Source organism: Lygodium microphyllum, chromosome 4 (assembly GCF_053477565.2).
Source record: "Lygodium microphyllum isolate KBCC chromosome 4, Lygodium_microphyllum_v1.1.10, whole genome shotgun sequence".
In the NCBI taxonomy this organism is placed as follows: domain Eukaryota; kingdom Viridiplantae; phylum Streptophyta; class Polypodiopsida; order Schizaeales; family Lygodiaceae; genus Lygodium; species Lygodium microphyllum.
The window spans coordinates 94366598-94384710 of record NC_141138.1 but is presented as its reverse complement, the minus strand read 5'-3'; the positions used below and the strand labels follow the sequence as shown (position 1 = coordinate 94384710).

Genomic DNA, 18113 nt, shown 5'->3' with positions numbered 1-18113 from the left:
GTTATTGTACCTACAAACGTGCTCACTCTCTACTCTGCTCTATCTCACTCTCTCTGACTCTCGCTGCGCGTAACAACTGTCTGTCTAGATCTCCGTGCCTAACCTATCACTACAACATGTAATGCTGATTTGGAGCAAGCTGATATTGAAAATGGGTTAAATAGAAGTGTAGACAGCAAGCTTGTGGCTGAAATTGGTCTTATGGACAGCAGTAAGCATAGAGAGAAAGCTATGTATAATGGGGATATCCATCAACAAGTACATGAAGAAGAAGATGCTCATTTGATTCCAAGCAATCATTATTCACGAACGCATTGGGCTCGTGCTACAACAGAGACAATTGTTAAAGTGGGAGAAAGAGAAACGCCTTGCATAGCTCTCTTGGATCATGGTTCTGAAATCAATGTTATGGCACGTAGCTTGTATGAGAATGGAGGTTGGCCAATTGATATAGATCTGGGATGGTGCATGCGGGCAGCAAACAATTCATCAAGGGATCTTTATGCGGCTTCTCCGAATGTACCTGTGACTATTGGAGACGTTAGGGATGAATACATTTTTTTGTACAGGATTCATATAGTTATCCGATGATTTTGGGGCAGCCCTATATTTCAAAATCAAGACTGGAAACAAAAGCCTTAGATAATAATTATTCGTATGCTTGGGTTCAGAGTAAAGACAATACAAAAGGCAATACAGTTTCTCATTGTTTGTGTGAATCATCCCCACAATCAGGACAGGTTGCAGGATAATCCCATGCCACCTAATCCACGAGAGTTTTAAGAGTTTTTAGACAGCACAGCTATAAGTGGAGACTATGGCAGTGCCTCTAGAAAGATAATATGCTCCAAGAAAGAGGAAAACTGTGTTTGTGTCTGAATTGCAAGAATGGACAGCATGTAGTCTTGGCAATTTTAAGAATATTTCAACCATGTGCAGGACAAAAAAGAAATATGTAGGATGGACTGAAAAAGAGCTGAAGACATATGGTTTGATAGCTGCAAATGAAGATATTTCAGGGCTGGTTGATATTCATACAGTGGCTGAAATTCCTACATCAATTAATGCTGAAACAGGGTACAAAAAGATGTTATTTATGTTGATACTTTGGAGATGTATGAAGTCATTCAAGAGTTTGCTGAGCATGAATGTTATGGGCTGCAAAACAAGGCTGAAGCAAGGATGGATACAAAGTACAAAACAGTTGCAAAGAAGGTTAAGCCTGTGGCTTTGCCTTTATCGCCTGAAAGTGATGGGTTGGCTGAAAAAGTGACTCAACAATCTAGTTCACGGGATCCACATGAAGTAGAACATAAATTTACAACCGAAACTTTACAAAAGCTGAAAACTGGTGATAGAAGCTTTCTTTTGCATGTAGAAAGAGCTTGTTTCTTGCAAATGTTGGCAAGGCATGGAAAAGCCTTTGCATTTCAACCAAATGAAATTGGATGTGTTGATCCAACCATAGTTGCACCTATGGTGATCTTTACAATACCTCATGTGCCATGGAATTTAAAGCCTATTCCAGTACCTCAAGCATATTTGCCTAAGTTGCAGGAGCTTTTGAACAATAAAGATCAAGATGAGGAATTTGAAGCCCTCTTCACCTCCATATTCGAATCAGTGGTTTACTGTTCCAAAGAAGAATGGTGCTTTGAGGTTTATACAAGATTTACAACCTATTAATAAGGTCACCGTAAGGAATGTTGAATTAGGTCCAATAGTGGATGAATTTGCAAAAGCATTTGCAAGCAAGGCAATTTACTCTATGGGAGATTTATACTCAGGATATGATCAGTCCCAGCTTACATTAGAAAGTCAGGATATCACTACCATGAAGACACCGTTTGGATTGGTTAGGATGTGTACACTTCCACAAGGAGCAATCAATTCAGTGGCGCATATGATAAATGCTATGCATAAAGTTTTAAGGGAGTATATCCCTCAGATGACCTAGGTTTGTGGTTGATCATGTTGTTGATTGTGACAAAATTTTGAGCCGTCTTGAAAAAGTGCATTTGACTCTGTCAGGAGAAAAGTCGATTTTTGGAGTGGAGAAAGTATTAGTCGTTGGGCACATGTGTGGACCATATGGAAGAAATCCCTCACCAATAAAGATTGATGGCATAAGCAAGATGTGGAAGACATGTTCAAATGTATCCAAGGTAAGAAGTTTTTTGGATGCATGTGTCTTTTACTTGATATGGATTCCACATTTTGCTCATGTGGCTAAAAGTTTATATCTGCTCTTGAGAAAAGGGCAAAAGTTCTGGTGGGATAAACAGGATACGAAAGCAGTTCAAAAGTTAAAGAGCTTATCGATTTCAGTCCCAACACTAAAGAGAGCAAATTATGAGAATGGGCAGCCTATTATTCTCACCATGGATACAAGCCCAATTGGCATAGGTTGGGCAGTGGGTCAAAATGATGGTGATGGGAATAAGTATGCCATTGCGTTTGGAGCAAAGGTCGTCAATGAACGGCAATGACGGTATTCTCAAGTCAAAAGAGAACTTTGGGGTGTAGTGACAGCCCTTAAGTGTAATAGGGAATATTTTATGGGAGCTCATGTAGTGGTAGAGACTGATTGTCTACCTCTATTGGGCATGATAGTAAATTGCTCAACTCCCGATATTGCCATGTTACAGTGGATTGCATATATAAAGTCACTTAACCCTGATTTTCAACATATTGCAAGTAGAGAAAATCATGTGGCTCACATGCTTTCACGAGCAAGGTTTGAAGATGAAGAGGAGCTAATGGAAGATGAAGAGGACGATGTGATAGGTGCTGAAAATGACTTTATGACAGCATGGAGAGTATGCAGCTGCTGTTACTACAAGTACAAATCTGAAAACAGCAAGTACAGCTGTCATTAATGTAGGTACAGCTGTCATAACAACAAATACATAAGGTACAACTGTTGTAACAGGGATTTCAGCAGTAAGAGAAGAGCTTACAGCCATGGAGAAGAGATGAGCAGTAGAGAGAAAGCATCATAAGTGTTATGCATCAATGAGAACACAATTTTTGGAAAAGTTATACGAGGATGATTGGCTGAAAATAGGCCAATATCTCAGTCTCATGTCAAAGAAGGCTAAGTGGTCTGAAGCTGAATTCAAAAGGATTAAAAGAAAATCTTATGGGTTTTTTTTTAAAGACGGATATTCATGGAAGCATGCAAAGCAAAAAAGAGGAGCTCATGTACATGTATTCGGAGATAGGGCTTCTTAACAATAGGTGATGCAGAAGTTTCATGAAAGTTTATGGGCTAAACATAAGGGAGTTTGGGGCACATTTGGCAAGATCAAAGAGAAGTATTGGTGGCAAAACATGTAAAAAGATGTGGAGCATTATGTGGGATCATGCAGTGACTGTCAGATGTATTCCATGGTAAAGCATAGAGATGGGTTTGAACCGACTTATCCATTGTCTATACATTACAAATGGGTAGTTGATTTGGTTACCATGCTTACAGGTTTATGAAATATGAGATATCTTGTGCTTGCACGAGAAGACTTGACAAATCATGTGGAAGGTCAAGCTCTTAGTACGACTACTACTCAAGCAATTCGCAAGTTCTTATTGGAACAAGTCTTTTGCAAGTATGGTTGTGCTGGTAAAGTGGTTGTAGATAGAGGAGAATTGGATGCGGATGAGGCTCGTGACTTCTTTTCACGATTGGGTATCAAGCTAGCTTTAACTTCAACCTATAATCCTAAAGCAAATGGAAAAACTGAAAGAGGTCATTATCCTATCATAAGGCATTAGCAAAGTCATGCAAGGGCAAGATAAAAGAGTGGCCAAGAATGTTACCCTTTGCTTTATGGGCTAATAGGACCACTCATAGTGCAGTTACAAGGTATATGCATGCTGAATTAATGTATGGACAACAATCAATCATGCATATTGAGGAGACTATTCCTACTTGGAGTGTTCTACCATGGGAAGAGGGTTTGAATAGACAAGAGTTGCTAGTCCTACGCATTAGGCAGTTAGAAAGAAGGCCTAAAGACATTGAGACAGTCATGAAAAAGCTGAAGACTACACGGATCAAGAACAAGAAGAGGTTTAACAAGTGACATAGACTTCAACCACGAGCTATACAAGAAGGGGACTAGGTGCTCGTTTATGTCAGCAACTTGGAAAATCAACAGTGTCAGTCGGAAATGGGAAAGCGGTGGTTTAGTCCATATGAGGTAAGGTTTGTTTTTGACAATGCTACCTATGCATTAAATAAGGTGGATGGAACAGCTCTAAGGATTCCAGTGGCTGGGGGTGGAAGTTGTGCCGCTATGCGGACATAGTATGAGAAACTCTAAGAGTGCACCATCATTCGGCTTTCTTATTGATCTAGAGAGCTAATTCCATATTAGTCATTAATGTCAGTGTCTGTAGTGTGGATGGATCAAAAATACTAGATTTTTTTACAAGTTTAGCCTATTTTTGATATTTTTGATATTATCTCTTCTAAATATCCAAAAACTGTAGACAACTTCTAGAATAGGATGACATGTAAAAAAAAACAAGTAGCTTTTAGTCATTTTTAGGAGATTTTATACAAGAAGAAGGTTTGGAGAAATCGTGTGACGCACGATTGCAGTTTTCAGGCAATAAATAGCACTTTGAACTAGAAGGAGGAGAAGTGATCTCGAAGAATTCTCACCTTTCGAAGTCAATGGAAGCATCGGATTGACAGTCTGAGCAACAAAGAGGAAGCTATTGTTTTATGCACGTTTTTGGTCTACAAGGGATTTATTTTCTCAAGATGTAGAAATAAATTGACAGGCTTCACCTCTGAGTATTCTTCTACATCTTCTATTTTTTCGAACCCCTTCTCTTTCATAAATTGCTCTCCCTGAATCTCCCTTCACCCTACTGTCTCTTACCCCCATGGTAGACTTTTAACCCCAAACGCTCCGACAGCGGTCCATCCTGCGGTTGCCACTCCTTAGGGACCCCCTCAATCCATGAATCTCGAAGCATGTCATGAGCCCAACGAGAACAAGGCTAAATCTCACCTCGGTGCTCTCGATCTGCTGAAGTTTCAAGAAGGTCCACCATCAACAGAGGACCAATCGGTGAATCTGATGGCTGGAAAGTAGGCTCCTCATCCAAAGAAGAGTTCTCAAGAGGGACAGGCTTGAGAGGAGCAGTCGCTCGGGCCTAGCTATCACCGGGATCTCCAAGTACATGGTGATCCTCACCCCCCTTTGGGGTTGGAACCTCCACAAACCGAACATCACCGCTCTTATAGACATCCCATTTAACAAGATCATACAATCGGTAGTCTTGAGATTGCAAGTTGTAGCCCACAAACACGTGTCTTCTCGAAACCACTTCAAATTTTTCACGCTGCCTTCGAGATGTGAAATAAGCATCATACCCAAAAACCCTGAAATAAGGAACATCGGGATTTGATCCAAAGTACGCCTCAAAAGGAGTCATACCAACAATAGTAGAAGTAAGGAAACAATTAAGGATGTGAAGTAGCCACAACCTCAACCCATAGACACTGAGGTGTCTAACGATGCTCCATCATGGTATGGGCCATCTTGATCAACTACGATTCTTCTGCTCCAAAATGTCTTTCTTCTAAGACGTGTTTGTATTGGCAAACTCCTAGTGTATGCCACGATCTGCACAAAACCAAGCAAACTCATTAGAAACAATTTATCCGCCCTTATCCAATCGTAAGGTCTTCAACTTCCACCCGATCGGTTCTCCTCAAAGAGCAACCAATCCTTGAAGATGGAGAAAGCCTCCAACTTCAACTTCAAGAAATAGAACAATGTCATCTTGCTGTAAACATCTATAACGAGCATGAAATACAAACTCCCACGAAGGGATTGTGTCCTCATCAATCCACAAAGATCTGTAAACAAGCTCCAAGGGTGCTAAAGACTGCCTCAAAGCCTTGATAGGAACAACACCACGAGTCTGCCTCCCACGGATACAGGATACACAAGGGTGTTGACTCACCACAATATCTAGCAAACCTCGAACAAACTGGTCCTTGGAAGCCTTCTGAAGATATTCATAATCGAGATGACCAAACCGAGTATGCAAAAGCTCGTACTGAGTTTGAGAGATAAGAAGAAGAGAAGTCAAGGTAAAAAAAGTGTGAAGAAAACTACTAGGGTTTATACTGACGACACGCAGAGTGTACGACCACGACAGAAACACAAAGAGACACGCGTAGACATAGAGAGCAAAACTCAAAATTTAAACGCAAAACTCAAAACTCAAACACAAACAAAAGAAGGGAGAGAGAGAACACAACTCTGAAGTGAATGAATGTTGTTATTAAATGTAAGAGTGTACAGTGTGCTCAAAGGCAAAGCAATGTCGGAGTGTGATGTCCACCGGAGGCAGATCCAAGTCTATGACCACCAGTCAGAGTGTAGGAATAGTGAATGGCAGCAAGCTAGTCACCAAAACACAACAGTCTAAAGGCTGGAAACTGGTAAACGCAGGAATGTACCACCGATCGGAAGCTGAAAACCATGCACATGTGCTGTAAACAGCAGGGCGACAGTTGGAGAAGGTGTGTCGGAGATTGTCAGGGCCTGCAATGCTGAAAACGCAAGCTGGCTGACCTTGCCTATGATGGGCGGCAAGCTGGAACAGCAGTCTAGGATAGTCTAGAGCATTCACCAGCAGCTAATGGACAGGCTGAGCATAATGTGGCTGCAGTCGATGATAGCAGGACAGCAAATGGAGGCAAGCTACATGCTGGAAACTAGGCGCCACTAGCAACAGAGGGTGTGTGGGCTAGTATAACCTACAAACAAGGATAGAACTGAATGGTGGGCAGCCTGTCTATTTATAAATGTGGATTGGAGCCTCCCAAATTGAGGTTTTCACTGAACTCTCTTGAACCGCTCCCCGTTTTAGGGTTTTTACTCTAAACGAGCATTTTTTAGTGTGTTTTGGGGCTGTTTAAGAGGCTAATCAGCAAGTAATGCATGTTTTAGCTCAACACCCCCTCTCAAGCCCAAAACTGAGCTGAAAGGTTAGGCCGGCCACTATGATGTTTATTGACCCCAAGGGTTAGGCCAGCCACTGTGATGTTTATTGACCTCAAGGCATCCCACCTCAAAGTAGCCAAGGTATCGAACAAAGGGTGCACGTCGGCTGCACAGTAACCTACCAAGACTACAGAGGCAATGGTTATCGTACCAAGGGAATCGAAGTAGTCACCCCAGAGAGGACAGGGCATCGAACAAAGGGTGCACATCGGCTGTCCAGTGGCCTACCAAGACCTGCAAAGGCGGATGGAACCACATTGAACTTTTTTTAAAAAAATAAGTACATTAAATTTTATGGGACGCGGTCGATTGAGTAATAGTGACCCAGAAGATGGGAGTAGGGAGAGTGCACCCAACACATCACAAAACAGAACAAGCTTACCCATCCACTCAAGGTGTCAATGATGAGGAAAAATAAGGAATGAGGTATCCATGTGATGAAGGAGAATGGTGGTGTGGTAACAATAGCCACCGGTGAAAAAATATTAGGATCCGCTCAAGTGGTGCCCTGCACAATGAGATGCAAAGTATGCTACATGCTCAAGAATAATCATGCAGCAAGTGCCACTTGGACAGTGTCCCTCATGGGGAAATTGTTCACTTGCCCAAGCGTCCTATTACAAAGATGATGAAATCACGCAATGCAAAGGGTGAGGTACAACAGGGGGAAGGAATCAGTATCGAAGACAAAGTGCTGAAGCCTGTAGAATACCAAGAAGGGTAGGATCCCCCTCTCAACCTGGATGTAGATGCTGAAGAAGGAACAAGGGCTTGAAGTCCATCTTCATATGGTGCCGACAACCATAAGGAACGAAAGAAGATGAAGTGGATGAAGCACCCCGCTAGAAGAGCAAGGTAGAAGTCACCGCAATGATAGCATCAAGAGAGATGCTACACACCGGGCCACCATCATGTATGTCCAGTAGCAAGGCTCTGCCAAAAGAACGCCTAACAAGGTGGGAAGGAAGGTCAAATAGATACATGAAGTGCAACAGGATCAGAACTTGTAGACCCATCAGCGAGTCTCTCAGGCGTAGTGAAAGAGATGGGCTACTGAGGCTATACTCGAGCCACATGTCCAGCAACAACAACAAGTGCTGAAAGAGCAGATGAAGCAAGAGCGGAAGGTATAGCCCCACTGGGCTGTGCAGTCGCATCGGTCTATTAAGGCTTTTAGGTGGAAGATCTTGGACCTTGGAGCGGCACTCCTCGTTCGCATGGCTTACTCTCTGGCAATGTATACAAAACCGGTTTTTCCTAGGGAGTTGCTACCAAGTAGGTTTAGATTCTTTGGTTCCATCTGAGGAAGAGGAGTCACCCTTTGATTGCCTTGCCTTTGCATCTTGCAAGTTCTTGCCACTGGTGGTTTGCCCTCACGAAGAAGAAACAACCAACTTCCGTTGCTCTGAATAGATTGTGATGAGAATTTCTTGTGGACTTGATCATGTAGTCTCGCATAACGCAAAAACTGGCACTAAAACTCGTAGAAGGTTGGCAATCTAGATTGGGAGACTATGTGTTGAATAAAATTGAAGTACTTTTCGAGCAACTTATTCAAAAAGAATGCAACTCGATCGCCATCTGACTTTGGAGAGCCAGTAGTGGCGAACTTGGCAAGTAACTGCCGATATTCAGCCACCTTGACTTTCAGATCATCCCTTCCTTAATAAGAGAACTCTTAAAGCTCAAAGTCGAGACCGATGTGCCGATTAGGATCTCGAGCCACATAGCGGTCAAGACGGTGACTCCAGCGCTCTGACGCGAGCGGGAAGTGATGCAACTAAGAGTGAAACTCAGGAACCAATCCCTCCATCAGCTTAACATTGACTGTGGCATTGCGGGCTCTACATTCACAGATATAATCAGGGTAGACGAGGGTCTCATAGACTCTAGACCCATGACGAGGTCCCAAAGATCCTAAGACTCAAGCACTTATTGCATGAAATTAGACCAGGTGGTGAAATTTAACCTGTTAAAACGTGACTTATCCGTAAAGGCATTCTTGGTTGTTGCAACAGAAGTGGTAGTGCTCGGAGATGGATAGTGTGAAAAAGTGTAGTGCGGGTAAGATGGGGGAGTGGAGTACACTTGAGAGTAGGCCCCAGAGTGCCCATCAGGCATACGGGTAGTGTGCAAGGTGGATCCATAGGTAGGGATGGGCTGACTAGGCATGGGCATGGTAGCCATCTGCTTCATGAGCCCACTCTATTGAAGTTCACATACGCAAAGCCATCCGGATCCTGTATCTCAAAAGAAGAAATAGGCGTGGGTTTTGATTCACACAACACAAAATAATTTTACAAACCTAACATTGGACCTAGCTGAGATGATGAAGATAGATCGCCAGACATTCCGAATGCTGTGTATCCTCCATGATCGGAGAGGTGGCCAACCTCACCAACCGGTCCAAATGTGGTAGCAAAACTGATAGAAGGAGTGTAAGCATCACCATACTTGTTGCGATAGTACTTCTCAAAGTCCTCCTTTCTCATGTTAGTAAAATCTAGAATGAGAGTAGAAAAAGAAGGTAAAAGTGGAGTGTCGTCCTCCTCACCGAGTCCATAATGCTGTCTCATGGCCTCAAATCATGGAGAAGCCAGATAGGACATCATAGGAACTGGAGAAGAAGGTGTCTAAGACATTTTGATTTGGTTATGAGTTGTATTGTGTGCATCGCACAAAGACTAGCTCTCCACAATATCCACAGGATACTCTTTACAAGAGCACCGCCTCTGATACCATGTGAAGAAAACTGCTAGGCTTTGCACTCAGGACCCAGAGAGTGTACAACGACGATAGAAACACAAAGAGACACGCAGACACAGAGGGCAAAACTCAAACCCTAAACACAAAACTCAAAACTCAAACATAGAAACTCAAACACAAACAGAAGAAGGGAGAGAAAAAACACAACTCTAAAGTGAATGAATATTGTAAATGAATGTAAGAGTGTATAGTGTGCCCAAGGGTAGAGCAATGTCAGAGTGTGACGTCCACTGAAGACGGATCCCAAGTCTGTGACCACCAGTCGGAGTATAGGAGTGCTGAATAGTGAATGGCACCAGACTGGTCACCAAAACGCAGCAGTCTGGAGGCTGGAAACCGGTAAACGCAGTAGTGTACCACCGATCGGAAGCTGAAAACTGTGCACAAGTGCTCCAAACAGCAAGGCGACAGCTGGAGAAGGTGTGTCGGAGAGTGACAAGGCCTGCAATGCTGAAAATGCAGGCAGGCTGACCTTGGCGACAATGCGCGGCAGGCTGGAACAGCAGTCCAGAGTAGTCGCCAACAGCTAGGAACTGTCTCCTACAGCAATGGATAGGCTGAGGATAATGTGGCTGCAACCGATGATGGCTGGACAGCAGATGGAGGCAAGCTGTATGCTAGAAACTGGGCGCCAACAGCAGCAGAGGGTGTGTGCGCTTGTGTAACCTACAAATAAGGATAGAATTGAATGGTGGGTAGCCTGTCTATTTATAGATGTGGATTGGAGCCTCCCAAATCACGGTTTATGTTGAGCTAAAACATGCATTACTTGCTGGTTAGCCTCTTAAACAACCCCATGGAGGACATACTGCATCCAGAACGTCTGGCGATCCATCTTCATCATCTCAGCCAGGTCCAATGTGAGGATTGTACCATTCTTTTGTGTTGCATGAATCAAAACCCTCACCTGTTTCTTCTTTTGAGGTACAGGATCCAGATGACTTTGCATATGTGAACTTCAATAGAGGGGTCTCATGGAGCAGAAAAAATTCAGGCACATCTACAGCTTCTATTTCATTTGACCATAGAGGGGTCTCATGGAGCAGAAAAAATTCAGGCACATCTACAGCTTCTATTTCATTTGACCATATCACATACACTTCTCACTTCCCTCCCATCCCACCCTCTTCTATATCACACCTTGATCACCTCTCATCATCTTTCCAAAACCTTGGATTACACTCCACATGTGCATCACACACCCTAGGGGTTGGATCTTCCATCTCCGCTCCTACCACCTTTTCCTTCTCCACCCCATTCTCTACCTCTTTGCACCAAACTACTTCGTTAGGGGGAATGCCACCCTTTAACACACTGCCTCTCACCTTTCAGCAAATGAGCACACCCATAACTCCTGGGTCCACTGTGATGGGCATCCCCCTCACTGTCCCTAGCTTCACATCTCACATGACTACTCATATGCAGGGGTTTCCATACTCAGCTTATGGTGCGTCCTCACACTCTCCTTGGGTTACACCTACGCAGGGATTCCCCTCTTCTACTTTCCGTGTTCCCATCCCACCTCTTTGGGTTTCTCATGTGGCTACCATGCCCATGCCTAGTCAACCAATCCCTACCTATGGATCCACCTTGCACACTACCCGCATGCCTGGTGGGCACTCTGGGGCCCATTCCCAAGTGTACTCCACTCCCCCATCCTACCCGCACTACACTTTTTCACACTATCCATCTCCGAGCATTACCACTCCTTTGGCAACGGCCAAGAATGCCTTCACGGATAAGACACATTTTAACGGGTTAAATTTCACCACTTGGTCTAATTTCATGCAAGAAGTGCTTGAGTCTCAAGGTCTTTGGGACCTCGTCATTGATCTAGAGCCTATGCCGAACCCTCGACTAGCTCACCCTGATTACATCCGTCAATGGAGAGCCGGCAATGCCACAGCCAATATTGAACTAATGCAGGGATTGCTTCCTAAGTTTCACTCTCAGTTGCAGCACTTCCCGCTCACGTCAAAGCATTGGAGTCACCTTCTCGACCGCTATGCGGCTCTTGATCGTACTCAGCGCATCAATATCGACTTTGAGATTCAAGAGTCCTATATTAAAGAAGGAGATGATCTGGAAGTCAAGCTGGCTGAATATCGGCGGTTACTTGCCAAATTTGCCACTACTAGCTCTCCCAAGTCAAATGACGATCACGTTACATTCTTCTTAAATAAGTTGCCCGCAAAGTACTTTAATTTCATACAACACATCATCTCCCAACCTCGATCGCCAACCTTCTACCAGTTTGAGTGCTACTTCTTGCGTTACGCGAGGCTGCATGATCAAGTCCACAAGAAATCCTCATCACAGCCTTATTTAGAGCAAAGGGGATTAGTTGCCTCTTCTTCTGGAGGGAAAACCATCAGTGGCAAGAACTCGCAAGATGCGAAGGCAAGCCAATGCAAGGGTGACTCCTCTTCCTCTGATGGAACCAAAGAACCTAGACCTATCTGGCAGCAACTCCCTTAGAAAAACCAATTTTGCACACACTGCCAGAGAACACGCCATGTGGACGAGGAATGTCACTCCAAGGCCCAAGGTCTTCGACCTAAAAAGCCTCTGCAAACTGGTGCGACTGCACAATCCAGTGCGGCTACGCCTTCTACTCCTGCTTCATCTGCTCCTTCAACACCCGTTGTTGCTGGAAATGTGGCTCGAGTACAGCCTCAACAGCCCATCTCTTTCACTATCCCTGAGGAACTGGCTGATTGGTCTGCAGGTTCTGATCCTATTGCACTTCATGCATCTATCTCACCTTCCTCCCAACCTCGTCAGCCGTTCCCTTAGGAGATCCTTTCTATTGGACATACGCAATGATACCCACCTTCATAGACTAGCATGTCTCTAGGTCCTTTTGGATACCTTAGGTCAGTCTAGCATTAATTTTTCGCACTCTTAGAGTTAGGCCCATAGGATTCATTGTCTTTAGCTCTTCCATTCTTTTATCTTCCATTGCATTTACTCACACACATACACATTCATTGCATTTATTTTGAGTAAGATTTTCTTTTTGTTATGTTTTGCTTTGGAGCATCTTGCCACTAACCTCTGTATTTGCAAATTCTCATCTCTTTTGCAGGGTTTTGTCTTTCAGTGTAGGGCTAACTTGCAGATTGCTTTGGTCCTACCTGAGCTAGAGACATGGGGATGCGCATTGTTCCTTTCATAGTTTCATCATCCTAGGTGTGCTTGCTCTTCTTCCAACATGGCAGTTTCCCTCCCGAGGCAGATCGTGCAACATCTCTCTCGATGTTATCCTAGCGGTGACTTCTACCTTCCTCTTCTAGGGGGTGCTTCATCCACTTCCTCTTCTTTCATTTCTTATGGTTCTCGGCACCATCCAAAGACCGACATCAGGCTCCTCTTCCTTCTTCGACATCTACATCCAGGTTGAGAGGGGGTTTCTATCCTTCTTGGTATTCTACAGGCTTCAGCAATTTGTCTTCGACATCGGCTTTTCCTCCCTGTTGTACCTTACCCTTTGCATTGCATGATTTCATCATCTTTGTACTAGGGCACTAGGGCAAGCGAATAATTTTTCCATAAGGAACACTATCCAAGTGGCACCTGCTGCATGAGCATTCTTCGGCATGTAGCATACTTTGCATCTCATTGTGCAAAGCACCACTTGAGCAGATCTTAAGTTATTTCCACTCGCGGCTATTGTTATCCCACCACCATCCTCCGTCATCACATGGATAACTCATCACCTATTTTTCATAGATAGGTTAGCTTGTTCTGTTTTGTGATGTGTTGGGTGTACCCTCCCTACTCCCGTCTTCTGGGTCACTTTTACTCAATCGACCACATCCCATAAAATTTACCTCACTTGTTAAAAAAAAAGTGCCATGTGTTTCCATCCACCTTTGTAGGGTTTGGTAGGCCACTAGGCAGCTGACGTGCACCCCCTTTGTCCAATGCCATGTACTCTCCGGGTGACTACTTGGATTCCCTTGGTATGATAACCATCGCCTCTATAGTCTTGGTAGGACATTGGGCAGCCGACATGCACCCTTTGTGATGCCCTGGCTGCTTTGGGATAGGACGCCTTGGTATAAATAAACATCACAATGGCTAGCCTAACCTTTCGACTTAGTTTTGGGCTTGAGAGGGGGTGTTGAGCTAAAACATGCACTACTTGCTGATTAGCCTCTTAAATAGCCCCAAAACACACTAAAAAATGCTCTTTTAGAGTAAAAACCCTAAAACGGGAAGCAGTTCAAGAGAGTTCAATCGAAACCCTAATTTTTGGAGTGCCCTTCCATATCTATAAATAGACAGGCTGCCCCCATTCAGCCTCATTCCGTCTCTGCAGGTTTCTCACTCTAGGTGCAGATTTCAGCCATCGACCTCCTCCCACATGGCTGTCCAACCCTCGAGACTGTTGCCACTCCATCCGTGTTTTCTCCTGCTGCATGCACCTTTGTCCATGCTGACATCAGCTGCTGGTGACATCATCATCTGCTACGATCTGATCATGTAGTCATCGCCAGCCACGTCACACACCGTTTCAGCTTACTGTTTACAGCAAACTGTGCGTGGTTTCCAGCCTCCGATCGGCGGTACACTGCTGCATTTACCAGTTTCCAATCTCCAAACTGCTGCGTTTTGGTGACCAAACTGCTGCCATTCACTATTCAGCACTCCTACAGTCCGACTTGTGGTCACAGACTTGGGATCCATCTTTGGTGGACCTCACACTCCGACATTGCTTTGCCCTTGAGCACATTGTACACTCTTACATTCATTTACAGCATTCATTCACTTCAGAGTTGTGTTCTCTCTCTCCCTTCTTCTGTTTGTGTTTGAGTTTTGAGTTTTGCGTTTAGGGTTTGAGTTTTGCCCTCTGTGTCTATGTCTATCTCTTTGTGTTTTTGTCGTGGTTGTACACTTTGTGTGTCCTCTATGCAAACCCTAGCAGTTTTCTTCACAGTTTACACTGAACTCTCTCGAACCGCTTCCCATTTTAGGGTTTTTACTCTAAAAGAGCATTTTTTAGTGTGTTTTGGGGCTATTTAAGAGGCTAATCAACAAGTAATGCATGTTTTAGCTCAATAAGAAGACCGCAGCTTGTAGAGCCCATTTTCCGCATAACCTGATGAAGAAAGAACTGCTCTCAATCCTCGATCAAGAATCCACATCAAATTCGACCAAGAGACTGAGGGCACAAATCTTGTGCACCAAGAGAAAATGATATCCCAAAGCCGACACATAAAGTACCTGAGATGCATGGGCACCACCGCGCCCATCTGGAAAAAGATGCATGTTGCCCCATCCCTGAATAGGAACAGGCGAACTATCTACAATAAGAATCTAACTATAAGAAGGCCGCAAATGAGTAACACCTACTCAAGGAGTCATGTCCCTAGAGGCACCACTCTCAACAATCCACTCCCAAGTAAATGGGGTTGTCAACGCAACATCAAAAGCCGACAGGGTCGAATCCTCAACCACCTCCAAATGGAGGAAAGCAGCTAACGAGGGAGCAGCCACCGCTCTGGAAACCTTGGAAGATTTCTCCTTCTTCTCCTCCTTTTTTTCCTTATCGGGACAATCCTTCTTCTAGTAACCTATTTTGCCACAAATGTGACAAGTAGATTCCTTATCTTTGTCCTTCTTAGATTTGTCTTCCTTCTTTTTCTTTTGGTCCTTCCCCTTCTTCTGAGAGGATTGACCAACCAAAGCTTCAGATTTCGAAGTATTATTTCCTTTCAGTTGCTTCTCGTGGTCCAAGACCATAGGAACCAACTCTTCCTACTGAAGAGTCTCAAATCGCACTGAAGGAATCAAGGCGGAATAAAAGCCACTAAAGCAAGGCGGTAATTGCGAAAGAAGAATTATCACCATGTCTTCAGAAGTGATCACCTTCTCTACATTTTGAACTTGCATCTGAAGTTACCTTAGCTTGTTGATATACTTCTGCATGGATGATGACTTGTTGACACTCATAGTCCTCATTTGCACTACCAAAGAAACTCACCTCATAACAATCGTCCAATTATACATTTGATCCAACTCTAGCCATATCTCTCAAGCCACCGTCAAATGCTCTATATGAGAGATAACTGTTGTAGTACATGAGAGAAATAAAAACGAGCGAATGCAAGCATTGAGTTTATCCCAATATGCTTGAGCCTTTGCAAACTCCGCCTTCCCACTGAAAGAGAGTCTAGACTTGTCTTGCGAAGAAGGACGATTGATAGCCTCCATAACAAGCTCCGCCAAATCATAGGACTCCAATATGGCAAGCATCATGACCCGCCAGATACAGTAGTTCTCACCATCGAGCTTTTGATCTGAAGGAAGAACCAGTAGGACAGCCTTCTGATCCATGATCGCCTGAAACTCTGTCTTGGCCTCAGAAGACATCATCACCTACAATGCCTGCACAAAACACAAAAAACAGTCCCCTTTGACTGTGTAAATACAGCCTGCTAGGGCTGACATTTGCTCGTCCCATTCCTTTTTCACCCGCCGGAGGTGATGAAAACATAAAATCTGCACATGAAGGCCAAAAATGCTGTCTTCTTCCTTCTCTAACAGTAAAAACAAAAGCAACTTCAGCAAATCTTCTCTTTTCTCGCATGTCCACACTCGCCTCAGCCTTATTCTGTTGTGGAGCAGCCCACCTGCTCACACTTGAACGCTGAAAACGTAGCCTTATGTCGCGTTGAAACTCCTCTTCAAATAGGTCAAGTCCTTCAATGCTCTGATACCATGTCAGAGTGAAGCAATGCAGAAGTGAATGACCATGACAAAGAGTGAACAAAGAGAGAAGAGATAGAGAAAAAGAGACAATGAAACATAGAAAATCTGCAATGAAGAATGTCGTATAAGGATGCAGAACTATACACGGGTGCAAAGAAAATATATACATATGTCTCCACCTCCAAGATCTAGATCTCCGTCAGCCCCAGAGCAATCTCCACAGTCAACACACTGAAATCTATGAGAGACAATATGCCAAGACTGCTGGAAACTCAGCCTATTTATGAACTAGAAATAATGCCAATAATTAATCAGGTCAACTGCATTAAATGCAGCCAACTAATGCAGTCCGACTGTTGCCACGTGGTAGTTGCCACGTGGCATATGCTTTGCAAGTGTGACTATGAAGACCAATCCCTTTACTCAATGGGGGATGGAGTGATAGAAGCAAGTAAAAGGGTATGTCCAAGAGCCTAGGGAGGGGCTCAAGGAGACACGGAGGACCCCACTCATGAGGTCTTAGTCCCTCTGCTCTATGCCCCCTAGCAATCTCTCATGCTCATCATTTACAAGTAGGGGGTTGACCTTTCTCTCATCTTGACAATGATTATTGTCTAGCTCCAAGGTTCTAAACCAAAGTCCGCGCTGCACAATGACCTTCTCAAGTCCCCCCTACATATTGATATCTCAACAGCTCCAATCTTACTCCTGACCCCCTTTCCTTACATTTGGGACTTTTGGCAATAGATACCCCACCCCTTACTTGCATGGAAGTCCTCTAAATCTGCTGATTATGCAAAATGCCAACCCTAGACCTATAACCTAGCAACAAAATGAGGAGACTCGAAACCTTGTGTAGGCTTCAACAAGATAAACTCATCAAAAGCCATGTGAATGATAATTTCAAATAAGATGCTAGCATGGACATCTTGGAGGAGCCTAGCAACCCTTAAGCCTTAATTCTTGACAGATGCAACTTACAATCAGCTTGCCATATATGATGCACAATCTCCAACCTGTTTGTTGGTTTTTTGTTTTTCCGATTGGCTGTACAGCTTGGATCTTGGCTCTTTATGATATGTGCTTCAGCTTTCAAGTTTTTTGCCTATATTTATGGCTCTTGAATCTTCAGACTTTTTAATGTAGCATGTAGTCATGTTATAACATTGATTACTCTTAAAATATGTTGCATCATTCATTTTGTCTTTAATACTGCAATATAATCTTTCAAATGTGCTTATTGAGCTTCTTTGGATACTTGATAAGTGCTCATTTCAGAATTTTGAAAATTTTCTAAAAATTAATCTACTTTTCGAATGTCCCATTCCCAGAATGCAACCTTCCTGTTTCACCATTCCTGCTAGCCATGAATTTAAGGAAGACAAAGGCGAGCAGTAGAATAGGAGTCAAGGAGGCAATCACAAAATCGCATTGAGAAACACTGCAGAATCACTGCATGTGGAAGAAAGAAACTCAGGAGCTGCTATTTTGATGGTTTTCAGTTGTAAACAAAAGTTGACACTGTTATGTTAAGGTTCTATAATTTCATAAATATCTCTTTCACAGGGAAAAGAACACCAAAAAACGAAAAAGAAAGCA

General features: G+C 43.6%; 1 protein-coding gene across 2 annotated transcripts in view; it reads right to left on the bottom strand.

Moving 5' to 3' along the window:
* LOC148037340 (uncharacterized) overlaps positions 1–18113 on the bottom strand; it is an 84017-nt gene that overhangs the window by 15608 nt on the left and 50296 nt on the right. The window lies entirely within an intron of this gene.